A 21,006-nucleotide genomic window follows, 5' to 3' on the forward strand; every position below is an offset into this window, starting at 1 on the left:
AAGCCAGAGTAACGAGGCAGGAAGAAGAAATCCACCTTCTAAGATAGCAATAGGTTCCTACAGGGAACATCTTGCCAGAGGCACCACCTATAGCGGTGCCAATAGTTGAGCAGCCGTTAAAGGCTGAGAATAAATGGGAACCTCTTTATGAAAGGTCCAAAAAATAGCACCCTCCATTTTTTGAGGGTAATGCAGATCAAGCTAAGGCAGAGCAGTGGATGAGCATGGTTACCACCATCCTTGACTTTAAGAGGGTGTATTGTAATGAGAGGGTGGTTTATGCCACATATATATGTTTCTAGAGGATGCCTGAATTTGGTGGGAAGTGATATCCTAGATCAAAAATGTTAATGTTATGAGTTGGAAAAAGTTTCAGACCCTGTTTAATGAGAAATACTACAATGATGCCATCAGGGGTGAAAATTTTGAAGAGTTTAGCAACATGTTTCATGGAAGTTTGTCAGTGACTGAGTATGCTTTAAATTTTGACAGACTGACAAAGTTTGCAATGGAACTAATGCTCACTGATGGGACCAGAAGGGAGAGATTTCTCCAGGGGCTACAGCCAAGGATAGCCCGTGATGTTCGAATTACCACTATGCTTGGAGTTATTACTTATGCACAGGTGGTTGAGAAGGCACTCACAGCTGAGAGTGCAGAGATCAAGATCTGGTGGGACAATGCAACCAGGAGAGACATTAAGAGGGTGGGACCTCCATTTATAGGTTCAGGTAGGGGCGGAGGCCCCAATGATCAGAAGAGGAAGGCTCTTGATGCCTTCCCAGCTCCAAGCCCTGACAAGCGACCACGTGGCATTACAATGGGTTGCCAGGGTGGCAGTGAGGCCTGGAGGACTTTTCTTGAGTGCCCTAGGTGCAAGAGGCGCCATATAGGGGAGTGTTGGGCAAGAGCTTGCTTTTTATGTGGAGTAGTGGGACATTTGAAGAAATATTTCCCGAGAGCAAGAAAGGAAGAGCCAAGAATGGCGGTCAGCTCGACCCCAGCTCGAGTGTTCGCATTGACTCAGGCAGAAGCTAAGGCTTGTCCTTCAGTAGTCATAGGTCAACTTATTAGTGTTGGAACCCCTTATAATGTTTTGAATTATTCTGGTGCTACACATTCTTTTGTTGCTAGTAGAATTATTGATAGACTGTGTAGACCATGTGATTATTATGCTCTGGGGTTCGGGACCTTATTACCTCCTAGAGAGATAGCAGTATCCAAAAGATGGGTCGGATTATTGTCGGTGACAGTGGAGGTCAGAGAGTTATCAATCGATTTGATAGAGTTGGTTGTGACCGACTTTGACATGATTCTGGGTATGGATTGGTTAGTGAAGTATGGGGCAACCATAGATTGTAGAAGGAAGATGGTAACCTTTGAGCCTGAAGGTAAGGATGCTTTTGTGTTTGTGGGCACTGCGTGGACCCCGTATACCTATGATATTTGTTTTGAGGGCTACAGATCTATTGTAAGGAGGTTGCATAGGATTCTTAGCCAGTGTGGTTGATACCACTCCGATCATGCCAGTGGGATCAAAGGAGACCAAACAAGTCTGTGATTTCTAGATGTGTTTCTAGAAGATTTACCAGGGTTTACCAGGGTTGCCACCACACAGAGAGATTGAATTTATGATTTAACTGGCACTAGGGACGGAGCTAGTGTCTAGAGAGCCTTATAGAATGGCCCCACAGAATTAAAAGAATTGAAGGTATAGCAGCAGGAGCTATTAGACTTAGGTTTTATCAGACCTAGTTTCTCACCATAGGGTGCACCAGTTTTGTTTGTGAAGAAGAAGGATTGGTCTCTGAGAATGTGTATTGATTACAGAGAACTGAACAAGTTAACAATCAAGAACAAGTGTCCTCTGCCAAGGATAAACGATCTATTTGATCAGTTGCAAGGTAAGAGGGTATTCCCAAAGATAGACCTTCGATCTGGTTATCATCAGCTGAAAGTCAAGGAGAGAAATATACCAAAGTCTGGCTTTCGCACCAGATATGGGCATTATGAGTTCCTAGTCATGTCCTTTGGATTGACTAATGCCCCAGCTGCTTTTATGGATTTTATGAATAAAGTGTTGAAGGATTATTTGGACCAGTTTGTGATCATCTTCATTGATGATATTCTGATTTATTCTCAATCAGAGTCAGAGCAACATCTGAGGTTGGTTCTACAAAGAATAAGGGAACAAAGGTTGTTTGCAAAATTCAAGAAGTGTGAATTCTGGTTATCTCAGGTAACTTTCCTTGGGAACATTGTTAGTAAGGAAGGGATTAAGGTGGACCCAGCCAAGATTGAGGCGGTCAAGGGATTGGCCAAGGCCAAAGAATGCTTTAGAGGTTAGAAGTTTCCTTAGGTTGGTAGGTTATTACAGGCGTTTCGTGGAAGGATTCTCAAATATTTCCACTTCATTAACTGAACTGACATGCAAGAATCAGAAGTTTGTGTGGTCAGACAGTTGTGAGAACAACTTCCAGGAACTAAAGCAGAGGTTGATAACAGCTATAGTTCTGAGTCTTCCAACAAATCAGGAGAAGTTTGTGATATACTGTAATGCCTTACGTCAGGGTTTGGGTTGTGTTCTTATGAAGTCAAGGAAGGTGATTTCTTATGCCTCACGTTAGTTGAAAGAGTATGAACAGAGGTACCCCACTCATGATTTAGAGTTAGCGGTTGTGGTCTTTGCATTAAAGGTATGGATACATTACCTTTATGGGGAGAAATGTGAGATTTATACTGACCACAAGAGCCTGAAGTACTTTTTCACATAGAAAGACTTGAATATGAGACAAAGGCGTTGGTTGAAGTTGGTGAAAGATTATGATTGTGAAGTCTTGTGTCATCCAGGAAAGGCCACGTGGTGGCAGGTGCTTTAAGCGGGAAGGGTTCAGGACAGATTTTCAGTGCGAGGCTGATATCTAGAGCGTTTGCACATGATATGACTATAGCAAGCATAGAGTTGTTGGTAGGCGAGTTGGCCAATTACGCTACAATCTACGCTATTGGAGAGAATAAAGAAGGGTTAGTTGGGTGATCCATAGATGAGTAAGATTAGAGATGATGGTTTAGCTAGAGTGTCTAGAGATTATATAGTGTCAGATATGGGCTTGTTGAGATACAAAGGTCAGATATGTGTTCTGATGGACAATGCTATGAGGCGGGAGATTCTAGATGAATCTCATACTACTCCTTACTCTTTGCATCCAGGTACCACGAAGATGTATCAGGATCTGAGATCGCTGTATTGGTGGCCTGGGATGAAGAGGGATGTGGCAGAGTCTGTGGCTAAGTGCTTCACATGTCAACAGGTAAAGACTGAGCATCAGTGGCCAGCAAGGCTATTACAGCCTCTAGACATCCCAGAGTGGAAATGGGAGGACATCACGATGGATTTAATGTTGGGGTTACCCAAGACTGTGGGTCAACATGATTCAGTATGGGTTATCATGGATCGATACACCAAGTTAGCTCACTTCTAACTAATGAGGACTACTTATACAATTGACCAGTACGCAAATCTCTATGTAAAAGAGATTGTGCACCTTCATGGGGAACCGAGGTCGATCGTGTCAGATCGGGACCCCACTTTCACTTCCAAGTTCTGGGGAAGTTTGCAGAGGGTCATGGGTACACAGTTTAAGTTTAGTACTGCTTATCATCCTTAGAAAGATTGAAAATCTGAGAGGACGATCCAGATATTATAGGGCATGTTGTGCACATGTGTGCTGGACTTTGGTGGGTCCTAGAGTAAGTACTTGCCTTTCATAGAGTTTTCCTACAACAATAGTTATCAATAAACCATTGGGGTAGCTCTTTATGAGATGATGTATGGTATAAAATGAAGATCTCCAATTCATTGGGATGAGACAGGAGAAAGGAGATACTTGGGTCCTGAGGTAGTTCAGAGGACCAATGAGGCCATTGAGAAGATTAGAGCTCGGATGCTCGCTTCTCAAAGCAGACAGAAAAGTTATGCAAATCCTAAACGTAGGAACATGGAGTTCCAGGTGGGAGACTATGTCTTCCTTAGAGTCTCGCCATGGAAAGGGGTGAGAAGATTTAGGAAGAAGAGCAAGCTGAGCCATAGATTTGTAGGACCATTTGAGATCTGAAGAGGATTGGTCAGGTGGCCTATAGGTTTGCCTTACCACTAGCATTGTCGGCTGTGCATAACGTATTTCATATTTCAGCTCTTCGGAGGTATGTATCAGATGTGACTCATGTATTGAGTTACGAGGATCTGAAGCTTGAGGCAGATCTCTCCTATGAGGAACAGTCAGTCCAGATACTAGACAGAAAGGACAAGGCCGTGAGGAATAAAACTATACTTTTGGTTAAGGTATTATGGAAGAACAACAAGTTCGAGGAAGCGACCTGGAAGCTGGAGTCAGATATGCAGAATCAGTACCCTGAGCCGTTAAGGTAAATTTCAAGGACATAATTTCTGTAAGAAGGAGATAGTTGTAATGTCCCAAACTCCCTAATGTGGCTTAGTGCCTGGATTAAGGGGCCAGGAGGGCCATAATTGATTTCATATGTGATTATGTGATTATATGCATGATTATGTGAGTTATATTATTATATGATGATATTTGTATGCATGTGGGCCCACTTCTTATAAGAAGGGCATTTTTGTAATTTTGGCCCAATTGAGGGCATATTTGTATATTTGTGTGCATGTATGTGATATTTGGGTGAGACCACATTATTATGTGCATATGTTTGAGCGTTTCGACATGAGACGGTTCTAGGAAGCAAGTTAGTGGTTTGGTCATAACGGGGTTAATTATTGGGCTAGGGGTGAGCCTAGGGGTAAATTGGTATTACCGGGAATGAGCAAGTAATGAGATATAATTTTATAATTATTTGAGGATATTGGGAATGACAGGAATTGGAGGACGTTAATTATGATTAACGGGTAGGTAAAAATGACAATTTTGCCCTTGGATGGCTTTGAGATATTAGAATGGCCCTAGGGGCATTTTAGTCATTTTAGGTTGTGGATATATTTAGCCAAGAAGGTTGTAGAACTACACAGGCCTCGAAAACAGAGTAGCTCACCTTCTCTCCCTCGGCTATAGTTTCTCTCCCTCTTCTCGTTGGAATTTTGGAAGCTAGGCTAGGGAATTGAAGCTTGAGGTTCTTGAGGCTTGGGACTTAGGATTTTAGTGTAGCAATTGAAGGTGTTAAGTTAGTATTGAGGTAAGTATTTTCAACTTAAAATTTAAGGTTTTACTTTGTTTTTAGGTGGTTTGAAAGCTTGATAGTTTGATCTTGGAGTTGTGTATTGGGTTGTGTTTTAAGTGATATAAAGCTTGGGTTTTGTTGATAGATTGGTGGTTATGTTGTATTAATATTTTGTTATGATATTGGGATTTGTTTGATTAGTTTTGGTTGAGTTTGGATTGAGGAATATGCCGAGGAATTGGGTTCACGGGGTCAAGTTGCGACCGAGTTCATGCAAGTCACAACTTGAGTGAACCCTAGAGCCTTCACTAGGCTCTGTCTGCCAGGCACTCCGTGACCCTCAACGGCAAGTCGCAGCCCGCCCCTGGCACCCAAACAGAGGGCCTGTCTGTCTGGGAGGCGCGCCGCGACCCTTGGGGGCAGGTTGCAGCCCGACTGTCCTTTTTGAGCCAGGCTAGGTTTTAACTAGTTTTAAGCGCGGGTTTTTGAACCTTAAGGCTCGGGATCGAATCTACTAACGATTTTAGTAGGATTCGAGGACCCAGGAGATTGGTTTTAGTCCATGAATCTTTTATTACTCATTTTATTGATGGGATTTCATATTTGGTTATGATTAGGTGACTGCTGAGGGCCTATGGTCAGGATCGTTCTCAAAGGTCATTCTTTATTTATTTCACGCTCAAGTCTGAGGTAAGAAAACTGCACCCAATATGTGACATGAATGATTATTAATGAGACATGTTGAGTACTGTATATATGGACATTGGTTACATTAAATGCTTCGTAGCATTGCTTACTTGTGAATGGCATTGACTTATCAATCAGAAACGACAATAGTGTTTAGTACTGGTCGCGAAGCTCTAACTTATCAATCATGATCGACAATAGTACTGAGCGTTGGCCGTATGGAATTGACTTATGAGTCAAGAGTGGCAATAGCATATTAGCGCGTGCTGAAATGATTAGATCTAATTATGTAGTGTCGCATTATATTTACTTAGCGAGCTAGATAGTAATAGTAGTTAGTAGTAGTTTGTAGTATGATAGATTCCGTGGATTATGGTTCAAATCAGGATTTAGTTGGAAACTCATAGCAACAGTTATGGATTTTATAAGTTTAACCTATAGTTTAAGAATATTAATTATAACATAAGGTTTGATTAATATTTTTGGTCCTAGATATATTGTTTATTATAGCCTAAGGTTTAGATAGAACCATTAAGAGCATGACACTTGTCATATACATGTTCATTAAGGAATTAAGTATTTTGATGAATAGTTTTAATAAAAGAAAGATCTAGAAGCTCTAGAACCTTCCAGAAACTGTTAGGATCACGTTTAGTCTCAGTCAAAGTTGTTTATCCAATTTCAAAATATGTTGAAAAAGTGTAAATATGTGTTTGATATATCTACTTATGCTGATATATCGCAACTTAGGGGCCGATATATCGCCTACGGAAGATACGGAAAACACGTCGACTTTGGACGAACGTTCAAACGAGGCTCGGGATTAGGTTGGAGCCGATATATCGCCCAGGGTAGGCGATATATCGCCCCTGGTGATATATTTTTGAATGTTGATGATTTTTAAATTTAAAAATACCCTTAACCACTTGGACCTGCCTTTTAACGATTTTGACCGAGTTATGGGCGTCTGTTGAACGAAAATTCAAATATTTTTCATTTTATATTCATTTATTTATTCAAATTAAAAGGGGTTAGTTTCAATCCTTGAACTCTATAAATAAAACCTAGTACTTAGTCATTTTCTTCCTTCTTCAAGCAGTCTTCAGAGCCTCCAAGTTGCTAGTGTTACTATAGAGAGATGCACTTGGGTTTTAGGTTAAAAGCTTTATTATTCTAAGCTTTTCTAAACACTTGGGAAGTGATATATAGTGTGATTTCGGTATTGAGGTTTAGATCAATCCATAAGATCAATCAAGGTATTCTTATCCCTAAGTTCAGTTATTTATGATTCTATAGTTTTCTTTAGTTATCTTTTATTTAGATCCTAACTCTTGTTTATAATTCTTGATTAGGTATTTAAGTTTCTTGAAACTTAAGGTTCTTCTTGGTAAGTTTCTTCTTGATGGTTTAGTTCTCATTTCATCTTTATTATTTAGAGATACTCACCATTTTTACTGTTGGTTTATAGGAGTGTTCTAATTCCGTGTTTGTTCCCAAATATCCCGGCTTTTGGTAAGGAAAATAGGATAGATTTTATGTGCTTATAGGTTTATGTTATGATATGTATATATATATATATGTGTATAAATATGTCTTGTAGTCATTTGGGGCTTATAGTTGCTTAGATAGCAAACCCCAATCTTTTATGTCGCTTGGGGCTTAGAGTTGCTTAGATAGCAAACCCCAAGATTATTTATCATTTTCATGGTTTAGAGTTATGATTTACCCTACCTCGAGTAGTAGAGGACCTAGTTATCATATACTACTATGTGATATAACCTACCTCGATTAGTAGACAGAGGACCTAGATGGTTATCACATGCCATATTAATGAGTTAATTGCCATTAATATTGTAGTCCTATATGATATATGTTTTTATAGTCATATATTTTATAGTATATGTTTATGATATAGTCTTATGTTTATGATTTATGATGTATGCTTTTAGTAGATTTTCCTTGCTAGGCATTAGGCTCACTCCTTTATTTTTAGCTTGATGCAGGAAAATGAATATGGAAGGCGGAAGGATTCATGGCAGCTTGGCTTGTGTGTTAAGGATGAATGGATTCAATGGACTACGTGTTGATCGAGGATGACGTTAATTTTTAGTCTTTTAAATTATGTTTTTGATGTAATTCTGTAATTAGTATTTAAAGTTATGTTTTATATTTTATAAACAACGGGATCCCATACCATATCACATTTTATTTTATATTTTTACCTTATTTTGTATTTGATACAATATTTTGGGTTTTCAATAAAGATATGTTATTTCTTATGTTTGTATCAAAATTGTAGCTATGTCTAGTAGTTTTAATGGTCAAAGGTCTTATAAATAGTTGGGTCATTACAAATCAACATGAGCATTAAATGCTTGACCGACCTATTGGTCAAAGAAAAATAAAGCGCTTGGCTAGTCTATGACTAGTTACTCAGAGCCAGGGCTAAAAGGCTCAGGTGACTTGATAGTCAAATGGCTTAGGGCGCAGGACCCTAGAAAGACTTATTAGTCATCTATTCAGGGCGCAGGACCCCAGGATGTCTCATTAGTCATCTTTTTAGGGCATGGGGCCCTAGAACGCTTTAATAGTCATCTATCCAGGGCACAGGACCCCAGAATGATTGAATAGTCATCTATCCAGGGTTCAGGACCCCAGATTGACTTGATAGTCATCATCTGATTAGGGTTGAAGCCCCTGAATGGTTTCATGATTATTTATTTATATTGTATACATGCAGTAATAAGTTTTCTTGTTGAGCCTTGGCTCACGGATGCTATGTGGTGTAGGTAAAGGGAAAGAGAATCTTACCCAGCCTTGAGTGGAGAGCTTAGGTGGCGACATGTACATATGCGGCCGCTTGACCACCACGGTCAAGGTGCTTGTCAGGGGAACTAAGGTTTAACCCTATTTTTGCCGCCTAGATTAACAAATTGTAACTTTTGATCTATAATGACTATTTTGGATTGTAAATACTTTGTAAACACTTTTATGGGATCCCATGTACAGTTTAATGTTTTAGTAAAATATATCCATTCCTTTTGATCGAGATTTTCACCCTAGCCCATTAATAACACTTAGATGCACATTTATGACCTAATGACTCATTTAGCGAGTTAAACACTATTTTAAGTACACAGTGTGACGGTCTTGGCTAACCAGGGCGTTACAATCAAGGGTTCACAACGTATTTCATGTGTCAATGCTCCAGAAGTACGTATCAGATTCTATGCATGTGTTGAGTTATGAAAACCTAGAGCTGGATCAAGATTTGTCTTATGAGGAGAAGCCAGTTCAAATTCTAGACCGAAAAGATAAAGTCTTGCAGAACAAAACCATTGTCTCGGTGAAAGTGATGTGGAGAAATAGAAAAGTGGAAGCTTGGGAGCTTGAGTCTGATATGCGGGATCGATATCCCGAGTTATTCAGGTAAATTTTGAGCACGAAAATTCTGTAAGGAGGGGATAGTTGTAACGTTTCAAATTTGATAATAAGGTTTAGTGCCTTGATTAGCGTGCCAAGAGGGAAATAATTGATTTAATTGTGTTATTATGTGGATTAAATGATTATATGATTAGAAATCCATGTTTAAGTGAATTAAATATGCATGTGGGAGCGTTTTTGTTAATAGGGGCATATTTGTAATTTTGGCCTATTGAGGGCATAAATGTAAATTATGTGTGTGTTATGACTGAAACCATAGTATTGTGGAGATATATTTGTGATGTGTGATCTGAGACAGTTCTAGGGAGCGAAATAGGGGAATAGTCACAACGGGGTCGAATACTCGGCTCGGGGCGAACCTAGGGATATTTTGGGATTGTAGCACGTGTTCGGGATTACCGGGTAACGGGTAGTGACTTAGTGATTATTTGGGTATGTCGGGATTAAATGGGGATTTATAGGACTATTCGAGGAATTAGCATGAATGTGGAAAAAGACGATTTTTCCATTGGTGGTTTTAGAAAGTCTAAGGGTTAATTATGGGCATTTTGGATATTTTGCAGCTGGGGATAGACTTAGTTTTGGCCTGCGATACTAGAACTAACCAGAAAATAGAAGGCAGAAAAAGCATAACTCTCTCAAGCTTATCTGTCTCTCTCTCTCAACACACTCTCTTTGTAACAGCAAAGGGAATTTTTCTGAAATTCAAGGGAGAAAGCTTGGGAATTTGTGGGCTGAAGATGAGAATTTTGCTAGGAATAACTCAAGCATGAATCACACAATTGGGGTAAAGACTTCTGCTGATTTTATTGATTTTTTTTGTTGTGGTTTAGAGGTCTTATGGGTTTGAACTTTAGGATATGATTTTTGAGTTTCGATGAGTTTGTGGGATAAGTTTTGGGGTATCTACATTATTTATGTTGCTTTGATATGAACTGTAGACAGAATTATGGGTCTAAGCCTTGAGTTAGGTGGATTTAAGAGGCATTGGCTTGTAGAAATGCATGGGAATTCTTGGGTTTTGGGCTCGAGCCGCGACCTTATTCTTCAGGTGTCGCGGCCCGTGTGTGCAAAGAGGCTTGAGGAGCCTTTGACTTTTCCTAGGCTCTGCGACGCAGGTAGGGCATGCTACAGTCCATGTCCCTTGGAAGAGAGCCCCAAGGCTCTCTGACTTGTAGTGGGTCGCGACCCTGAGGGGTAGGCCACGACTCAAATAGGGAATTATCGCCAAAAAATGGTTTTAAGCTCGGGAACCCAAATTTAAGGGCTTGGGAAGAATTCTACTACCTGGTTTTGTATAATTCAAGGTCTTGGAGGCTAGAATATTAATCTAAGGTTCTTAATTGGTTATGGCTTGATGGATGTTTATTTATTGATGCATTGTGACTAGGTTTTACGCCAAGGCCCGGGTTTAGGGGATCGTGCTCGGGATCGCATTAATCAGTCAGCTCGTGACACAGGTAAGAAAACTATTTGTGCCTGTAGAGCAAGGCATGGTCCTATTAATTGTGTTTATTGCGTGTGTAAATATTTGTAGTTGATATGATATGTATTGAATGATTATGAATGATCGGTGAAGGCCAGAAACATCGAAGGTCAGGGACGACAAAGGCCGAGATCAACATTAAACATGCTGAGTGCAGACCACTAGGGCGAGACCCTCTAAGGGTGTTGTACTCACCCGCATGGTGAAGACTATGAACCCAGTGCCTGGTAAAGCACCTGGGTCGGCATAGGCCGTTATGTGAATAATCTGCTATCTGATTATGTTGTGTATTACTAGATTGAGTTATCATATGCTCTGTGTTGAGTTTTCTTACTGAGCCTTGGCTCACGGGTGCTCTATGGTGCAGGTAAGGGCAAAGGAAAGGCCGACCAAGCATGAGTTGGAGGGCATTGAGCGGCGCGTACATGTTCGTCCTACCTTGCTATCACGACCGGGGTTGTTTTGATGAACATGCTGTAAATAGTTGATTTTGTCGCTTAGGTCGACTATATCTTAACATTGAAACTATAATACATGTTTGAAATAGTATTTTGGGATCCCAATGTATCACTTTTATGAGTTTAATGAATGTCCAAGTCTTTTATAACTAACTTTTGTTAAATGAGTCTTTATTTCGATTTAATCACACTTTTCAACCTAAAACCTCGATTAGCGAGCTAATGGCACATTTTAAAATCACATGGTAACAGCTCTAGGGAAGTAGGGTGTTACAGTTATCCTGTGTAATTGTCCTCATATTGTTTCAGGAGAAGTTGCCCAGTTTCATCTAGAGTGTTCTACTCCATATTGCCAACTTCCATATCCTCATCCATCATTGAAGCATTGAAGCACTTAGACTTCATGTATAAAAGACCCTAAAATTGCACTAAGGCACCCTACAATTAAGATACTTTGGGGGTTGCATCGAACCATTTCAACCTCACTTATAATAATCCCTAAATTGAACTAAGAAACCCTGAAATTGCAGTAAGAAACTCAAAGGGTCGTATTGAAGCATTTAGACTTCATGTACAAGAGGCCATAAAATTTCGCTAAGAGAACCTGCACTTACCCTAAGAGACCTTGAGGGTGACATTGAACCATTTCAACCTCACTTATAAGAGATCCTAAATTGCACTAAGAGACCCTGAAGTTCCACCAAGAGACCCTACAATTACACTAAGAGACCCTGAGGGTCGCATTGAAGCCTCACTTATAAGAGACCCTAAATTGTACTAAGTGGCCCAAAGGGTCGCATTGAAGGATTTTAGACTTCATGTATAAGGTACCTTAAAATTTCACTAAGAGATCCTGCAATTACACTAAGAGACCCTGAGGGTCGCATTGAATCATTTCGACCTTACTTATGAGAGAACCTAAATTTCACTAAGAGACCCTAAAATTGTACTAAGAAACCCAAAGGGTTGCATTGAAGCATTTAGACTTCATGTATAAGAGACCCTAAAAGTGCACTAAGAGACTCTGCAATTACACTAAGAGGCCCTAAATTGCACCAAGAGACCTTGAAACTGCACTAAGAGACCCAAATGGTCGCATTGAAGCATTTATGCTTCATTTATAAGAGACCCTCGAATTACTAATAAAAGGTCTTACATAATGTATATCAATTATGAATTGACTTGTAATTGAAATTTATATTAATAATAGTAGGACTTGTATAGTCTAATTCAATTATGTTGTCTAATTGGTAGTGACCAAGTTGGACTTTTATAATATAATTCAATGATGAAAATACTTATGTAGTGCTACTATTTGGTCAAATTATCAACAATACAATCTTACTCAATAAGGAAATCACTTATACAATATTATTAAATGATCAAACTATAAATGAAAGGTACTTTATAATGTAATTCAATGATTAAATTAATTATCATAATATTATATATTGTACCCTAATTTTAGCACAATTCCTTCATTCAGCTCGGGTACAGCTGGCAAATAAATACACGGAGAAATAACCAAGGAAATGATTTGTTTATTATCCATGTAAGAAAGTTCGGTGTTAGGCATCCTGGGTTTACCTTGAGCTTCAGATATGAAGATTGTGAAGCATGAGCTCATGATATTCAAACAGTTGCCAAAGTACGAGCTCGGAGAGATATCCAGCTTGGAATAATTCAAATATACTGCATACATGCGGATCCCCAAAGACTCAGGTATTTTTATACGCTTATTTATGACCAGCCTGTCATATTTAATCTCCCAGATATTAGCAGAGCATTTATTTTATGATCAAATCATATCCCATTATAAATGGGAATTATTTGTATTAAATGTAATAAATATGTAAATCCGTGATTGACTCACGTGGTTACCCAAACCTGTCCATGGAATTTCTCTATAAATACTGAGAATATTGGATAGGGAGAGGGATTATTATTCTGTAATATTGAAACTCTACCAAAATAGAGAGAGAAACATCAATAATAATATAGACTCGTGGACTAGGTGGATTTTAACCACTGAACCACGTAAAAAGATTTGTGTTCTTGTGAATTCATTTCATGTTTCGGTTTATTCTTAAGCACTAATTCAACCTTATTATTTATTGAATACACTGTTGGTGAAAAACCGCATCAACAATTTGGTGCTTTCATTGGGAGGATGGAATTAGTGCTGAAATCAAGTAATACAAGCTGATCCTCCAGCTCCTCCTGCCCTAGCTGCGACCGTCCGCATACCAGCTGATCCCCAGGATCTAGAGAAGATCCCCTAAGCCTTTAGGGGAATCCTTTACTAGACGGCGAGGCACATGGTGGGGAATGCTCACAAAGCTAGCTCGAGGGACTTGAGGACGATCAAGGAGTGGAGCCCGAAGAATGTCCTGGAGTCAGCCTTGGGGATGACCCTCACAGTTGTTATCCTTCCTTGGTGACACCTTTCTTTTAATAGCGTCAAAGGATATCTCTAACTTGCCTTGTCATTTTGCAGTCTGTCGTGGCTCAGCATCGCAGCATAGCCCGGGATAGGGCTAGAAATGATGAGCTCCAGGCCGAAATCAATGCCGCCAAGACTGCCTTGACCGTTGCTCAAAAAGGCAAGCAGGCCGCCAAAGCTGCCTTTGCGGCTGCTCAAAAGAGCGAGTATGATGCCAAGTTTGCCCTTGCCTCGTCCCAGGAAAGAGAGCAGCCTGCAAATATTTCCTTGGCTGCCCTCTAAGCTCAAACTGCACAACTCTAGGCCGAGGTTGATGAAGCCAAAGAAAAATAGCTAGAGGTCGAGGTTGTAGTTAAAGAAGGGAAGGCGGCCTCATTGTCGTCCATGGAAGATATGTTGTACCATTGCTGGGACTTTAACCAGGATGGCAAGTTTTCTTTCATGGATCCCGCGCTGTGGGATCCATACCTTGAAAAATTCAAGGCTCGGATCTTGCAAGAACCGTTAGAGATGGGGGATGCTTCTACGCCAAGCGAGTAGGAAGGCGAGGAGGTCACGTCCTCAGAGCAACCTGGAGGAGCTCAGTGACAATCTCGTTCCTTTTGTTTTTATATTTGTTTGAAAACAATTGCCTTTGGGCTTAGTTCAAGGTATTTCTCCTCGAGACAATTTTATTTTTGATTTATGTATCTAATCTCTTTTATCTATTCATCTTTCCTTTATTATCTCTCATGTTTATGACTCCTTAGACTTGTACATTCGAGATTTTAGGAACTGTTGGCGCGATTTTTTTCCAACAGTGTATTGAAGAAATAATAAGGTTGAATTAGTGCTTAAGAATAAACTGAAACATGAAATGAATTCACAAGAACACAAATCTTTTTATGTGGTTCGGTGTTTAAAATCCACCTAGTCCACGAGTCTATATTATTGTTGTTTCTCTCTCTATTTTGGCAGAGTTTCAATATTACAGAATAATCGTCCCTCTCCTTGTCCAATATTCTTAGTATTTATAAAGAAATTCCATGGACAGGTTTGGGTAACCACGTGAGTCAAACACGGATTTACATATTTATTACAAACAATTCTCATTTATACTGGGATATGATTTGATCATAAAATAAATGGTCTCCTAATATCTTGGACATTAAATATGACAGGCTAGTCATAAATAAGCGTATAAAAATACCCGAGTCTTTGGGGATCCACGGGTACACAATATATTTGAATTATTCTGCGCTGGATATATCTCCGACCTTATACTTCCGCAATCGTTTGAATATCATGAGCTTGTGCTTCACAACCTTCACATCTGTAGCTCAGGTTAAACCCAAGACGTCTAACACCGAAGTTGCTTACGTGGATAATAAACAGATCATTTCCTTGGTTATTTCTCCGTGTATTTATTTGCCAGCTGTACCGAAGCTGAATGAAGGACTCGTGCTGAAATCAGGGTACAACATTTTCCCCCCAAGTCCCTGCTCGTGGTTCATGACGTCACCTTCTGACCTACACAGTAGGGACTTTTAGACTTCTGCAGCATTAAACCATGCCTGCCCACTACTCGAGTACTGGACATGTGGTATACCATAATTGGCATCTGTTCAAGTTTTGAGGCCTATAATAATTGTATTTTCGCCTTTTTGCCACTGTTTTGTCTTTTTAACCATGGCCTTTGGATCTTGTACTAACCAAATCGAATGGTCCAAGTTAATTTATGTCGTTTACGTATAAATAGGGAATGCAATTTTCAGGTTTCACCACCTATCATTTGAAAATTTTCCATATTGTCTCTCTATTCCGTATCTCCGAATTCTCCTTCTTTCTCAGAAAAGCCTAAAAACCATTCGTTTCACTCAGTTACTCAGGAGTCTTCCAGGAGCTTTCCCCTGGAAAATCTACCTCTTTTCATCGACGAACATACTGTAAGTACTTCATCTTTTGGTTTTTAAGAAATTTTTCTTTTACTAGTCTTTTTTTTGTTCTTCACCATGCTCATCCGCTCTTCACCGTAGTCATCTTAGGTTATTTCCCAAATGTTTTTAGCAAATAGGCTTCAACTTAGATTCAATGAGTAGGTCCTAAAACATCCGTAAAACTACGGCATTCATAAAACTAGGTAATTTCTAGGTAAAGTTAGGTAATTCATGGGGAATTTAGAAAATACCCATTCGGGATATAGAAGATGAAAATTTTTTAGGGTCCAAACCAGGTTACTTAGGGGTCACGCTTCATGGGTGGTTTTGCACTAAACCGCCTCCCAAGGAAAGTAATGGCCTAATGTTCTGACACACAGATCCCTAAAGATCCGGGGTATGTTAGGAAACTGAGGCACGTAACTTAGGGTAGCGCGTGACATCACGCGATGGTGCCGAGGCTAACCCAGCTCATGCATCAAAAGTAAACAGCAATTAATGTACCTCTTCTGGGCACCCCTTCTTGTGCCAGGACGAACTCCACCCACTGTTCCGGGATGAACTCCACTCTATTATGGGATTTTAGTTCGTTAATGTACCTCTTCTGGGCACCCATGCTCGTGCCTGCCAGATGGGGTCCTCCTGAAATGGTGGCTATATCTGCCCCTATTATTGAAAGAGGGGCGTCTTGATTCGCTTGAACTTCGGCTTGATTCATTGGAGCTTCAGAAGCTGACGGAGGATTTTGTCCAGCGGGCTGACTAGGGACCACTCGATTTCGGGCGAAGGTCCTACCCTGATTAGGGTCTCGATCTCATCCTTTAGCTGTCTCCAGTCATCAGTGTTGTGACTGATATCATTGTGAAACTAGTAGAACTTCGAAGGTTCTCTCTTCGCTCTTTGGTTTTTCAATGGTTCTAGCTTCTTCCATGGAAGGCGAGTAGAATTGGCTATGAAGATGCGCTCCCTAGTATCCGTGAGGTTGGTATAGGCTGCATAAATAGGCTTGAACTTTTGCCCGGACTTATTTTTCTTTGTTCCGCTCTAGTCGCCCTCACCATTTCCCTTCCTCTTATTATTCCCCCCTTGGTTATTCTGAATAACAGTTTGAGCCGTAGCTGCAACATCTGTTACCGCTCCAACGGGCTGGACAGGGACCTGGCTGGTTCCTGTGACAGAAGCTCACGGCTTTTCTAGGTTAACCCATCTTTAAGCTCGTGCCAAGAATTCATCCACACTATTAACTCATTTTCTCTGTAATTCTTGCCACATGTCGCCTCCAACAAGGATTCCCGTCCTCATTGCCACAAGCTTGGAGCTATCGTCAGCATCTCTAGCTCGCGCAGCGACATTGGCAAACCTACTTAGATATGCCTTCAACGGTTCGCCAAGTTGTTTCCTTACATTAGCCAATGAATTAGCCTTAATCTGAGTTGTCTAGGAAGCCCTGAATGCTCTCTTGAAATCAGCAGAAAACTTCTTCCACGAGCTAATTGAATGCCTTTTGTACTGTTTAAATCACTGCTTGGCTGGCCCGATTAGAGTTGAGGGGAATAAAATGCACCTTAGATCGGGTCCAACGTTGTGGACCATCATCATGGTGTTAAACATCCCAAGGTGATCAGACAGATCCCCATCTCTGTCAAACTTTGACAAGTGTGGCATTCTGAGAACCACCGGATATGTGGCCGCCACAATATTTGGAGTGAAAAGCTCGAGCTCATCCTATGAGCCACAATCATCTTTGTCTTTTTCAGATAGATGCTTCTTCATTTGCTCCTCCATCTGAGCTAACCTCTTGAGGGTTTGGTCCCTAGTCCCTAGGTTATTTTGGGGCTGTTCAATAGCTCTCATCCTATCGTACACGTTTGACGGGTTATTGTCCCTCCAAGCTTGAGCATGGTTTTGTGGGGCATTCCCATTATCACATACTTCAGAAGGACCTCCCTCTTGATGAATGTGACTAACACCTTCATCTTGAGCTGCACTTCTTCTCTGCGAATTCAGGCGATCACACAGATTAGGTTGTGAATCATATCGAGGGCTTTGTGCTGAACTTAGATGATTTCTTAGATCGCCCTTGGACCTACCACTTCGATGAATTTTAGTCCAATAACTTCCATTTGCGAAGCTTACAGCCTGCAGTTGAGGCCAAGGATCTGGATTTTCAACGCGTGTCCGCGGGACATAGGTATGGGTAGACGGATGAGGATTTCTCCTACTGTCTCCATAAGCAAGAATGTCCCGCGTAGGCTGAGGTGGTGTTGGATGTCTAATAGGTGATGGGGGATGCCTTAATGGTGAAGCAATCCTTGTCCCATCAGGGCGAACTAAATTAGCCCGCCTCTGTTCTGCCCCATTATTTCTAGCTCTCTGCGCCTGACGATCTGATCGTGACGCATGAGGGTTAGCTGGAACATTTTGTCTCTGTGAGCCTATCCCAACCCCTCCTCATGGGTTTCCATGGGTATTCACAGGCGTGTGTGAAGGAGGCATCGAACTTGGGGTTGCGGTTCTAACCGATCGACTAGCGTGCTGATGACCCCTATGAGGGCCACTAGGTTGAGCATTTTGACGATCTCGTGTTGTTGGCACAGAACTCGAGATGGTAGTTCTGACTGACCGATTTGGTTTGGATCGGTTATTCCTATGGGACTTATGAGACCCACTTTGCCTCTTTCTGACATTAACGTTGGTTGCAAGAGGGGGTAACCGAGCAAAAACCTCCTCGATTTTTTTGTTTGCTTTAGCAAGATGGATTCTTAACTGTATATTTTCCAACTCAACTGCAGTTAAGTAGTCCAGGTTTAGATTCGATGGCAATGACGCCGAACTCCCAGTATCAATAGTACAGTCATCCATGTAAGGCTTAATTATAAAAGTCATTTAATTAAATAGCAGATGAATTTTTAAATGATTTTTCTTGTTAAGGTGGTTTTAAATAATTTTTCTTTTAAGGTTGTATTAGCTTGTGTATTGTTGTTTGTAAAAGAAACCAAGAAAGTCTCTACATTCTGGTTACTTGGGGGGCATATAACTCGAGGTGGATCAGAATAAGATCGCTGTATAAAACCCTGGATACAACCAGGTACAAAACTACCCTGGATACAACCAGGTCCAAAACTTAGAAGCTTGGAGAACTGAGTATTCAATGGCTTTTTAAGAGCTCGAGATGTCAATAAACCTAGCATAAACTTTATTTTAACCCTTTAAAACCTGGATACAACCAGGTACAAAACTTTGAAAGTTGGGAAAGTTGTTTAAAATCAAGGGCTTTTTAAAGCTCGAGCTAACAATAAACCTAACACGAACTAAGTTTAAAATATTTAAAATCCCGGATGTAATCAGGTCCAAGGTCTGATTCTTAACAGGTATGATATAAATAAACACATAAAGTTTGGATATAACCGAGCTTAAAATATCTATCCTGATCAAAAAATCGATTCCTAAAATCTCAAATGTACAAGTCTAAGGAGTCATAAACATGAGAGATAATAAAGGAAAGATGAATAGATAAAAGAGATTAGATACATAAATCGAACATAAAATTGTCTCAAGGAGAAAAATCTCGAACTAAGTCCAAAGGCAATTGTTTACAAACAATTATAAAAAAAAAAAACATAAACATAAGGAACGAGATTGTCACTGAGCTCCTCCAGGTTGCTCCGAGGACATGACCTCCTCGCCTTCCTGCTCGCCCGCTGTGACGGCCCACATCACTATGGCTGCTTTCTGGAATGACGACTAGCCCTACAAACCAAGACAAGTTTTTCCAGCGTGCTTTGTCCTCACTCGCACACTTCCTGGGAAAACTTCCCAGGAGGTCACCCATCCCTAGATTACTCCAGGCCAAGCACGCTTAACCATGGAGTTCTCAAGTGATGGGCTACCGAAAAGAAGATGCACCTTCCTGATATAGGTAGTACCCATCAATCCATTTAAGCCCTCTTCAATTGTGTAGTCCCATACCTACACAGTCTTAGAATCATTACACTTGACCTTCCCCAGGCGGTGTGGGATTGCATAGCTTACCCGGTCTTTCCCCTTATGGATCACGGGATTCTGACTGTCACAATGTAATGCCCCAACTCCTGGGACCGTTACGGTGTGCCTTGTAAACAGTGCTAAACTCGCTAATTGAGTCATTTGGCCAAAACGTGATCTAAGTATGATTATCGGTTTAGGGTTTAAACACTTTGGTTATGATGTAACGTTTCACTAGAACGTTTAATATATACATTGGGATCCCAAAAATATAAATTTCAGAGTTTATTACAGAAAATATTTACTACAAGTCGTTCTAAGCGGCAAAATAGGGTTCAACCCTATTTCCACTTTAAACCTCGGCCGTGGCGGCCGAGCAGCTGCATATGTACACGGCATCACCTAAGCTCTCCAACTCAAGGATGGTCCAGCTTCCTCTTGCCTTTACCTGCACCACATAGCACCCGTGAGCCGAAGCCCAGCAAGAAAACATAAAACTTTTCATAAACATTATCAAATGATTATCATTATAATCACACTGAACATAAAGCTTTCAAACCAATGGGTGATCATCACATGATTCTAGTAGGAGAGTGGCTGTTAAGTAAGCCACTAGCCTCCAAGCTCTCTTTTCTAGCGGGAGAGTGGCTGTTAGGTAAGCCACTAGCCTCTAAGCTCTTTTTTCTAGCGGGAGAGTGGCTGTTAGGTAAGCCACTAGCCTCCAAGCTCTCTTTTCTAGCGAGAGAGTGGCTGTTAGGTAAGCCACTAGCCTCCAAGCTCTCTATTCTAGCGGGAGAGTGGCTGTTAGGTAAGCCACTAGCCTCCAAGCTCTTTTTCATTCATCGACCCTCAGGGTCGATCAGGCATTAATGCTCCTTGAGTCATTCAATGCTAGTAGTCGATTAGATCTAATCTCTGTTGGCTTGCATGATTCACGCTAAGGCCGCGCTGACAAATAAGTCAGCGCTACCTGACCTGTGTCCAGTATCACTACGGAACCTGACTAGTGAGTCACAGCTTCACAGTTGATACTAACACTTTAGTCAATTCTGACTAATTAGTAAGTACCATACACAAGTAAGCAATGCTATCAATATGTATCATATGCCAGTTATCCAAGAATAGGGCATTCAGCATGCTTACAAAGCAATTTCTAGCATAATCATGATCATGCACAAACTCAGAGACTCAAGCTCTGGCCAATCTCATATTCATCATTCATGGCATGCCCTAATCACATGTTTCTCGTGCATTATATGCATCACACTTAATCATCCAGCATGCCTCAACAACAGTCATATGCAAATGGGCAAAATTGCCAAACATTCATTACGCTATCAACATTTACATTTAAACATCCATCATGCATCAATAATAACCATGCATGTCATACTCAAT

This window comes from Humulus lupulus, chromosome 1, assembly GCF_963169125.1.
Source record: "Humulus lupulus chromosome 1, drHumLupu1.1, whole genome shotgun sequence".
In the NCBI taxonomy this organism is placed as follows: domain Eukaryota; kingdom Viridiplantae; phylum Streptophyta; class Magnoliopsida; order Rosales; family Cannabaceae; genus Humulus; species Humulus lupulus.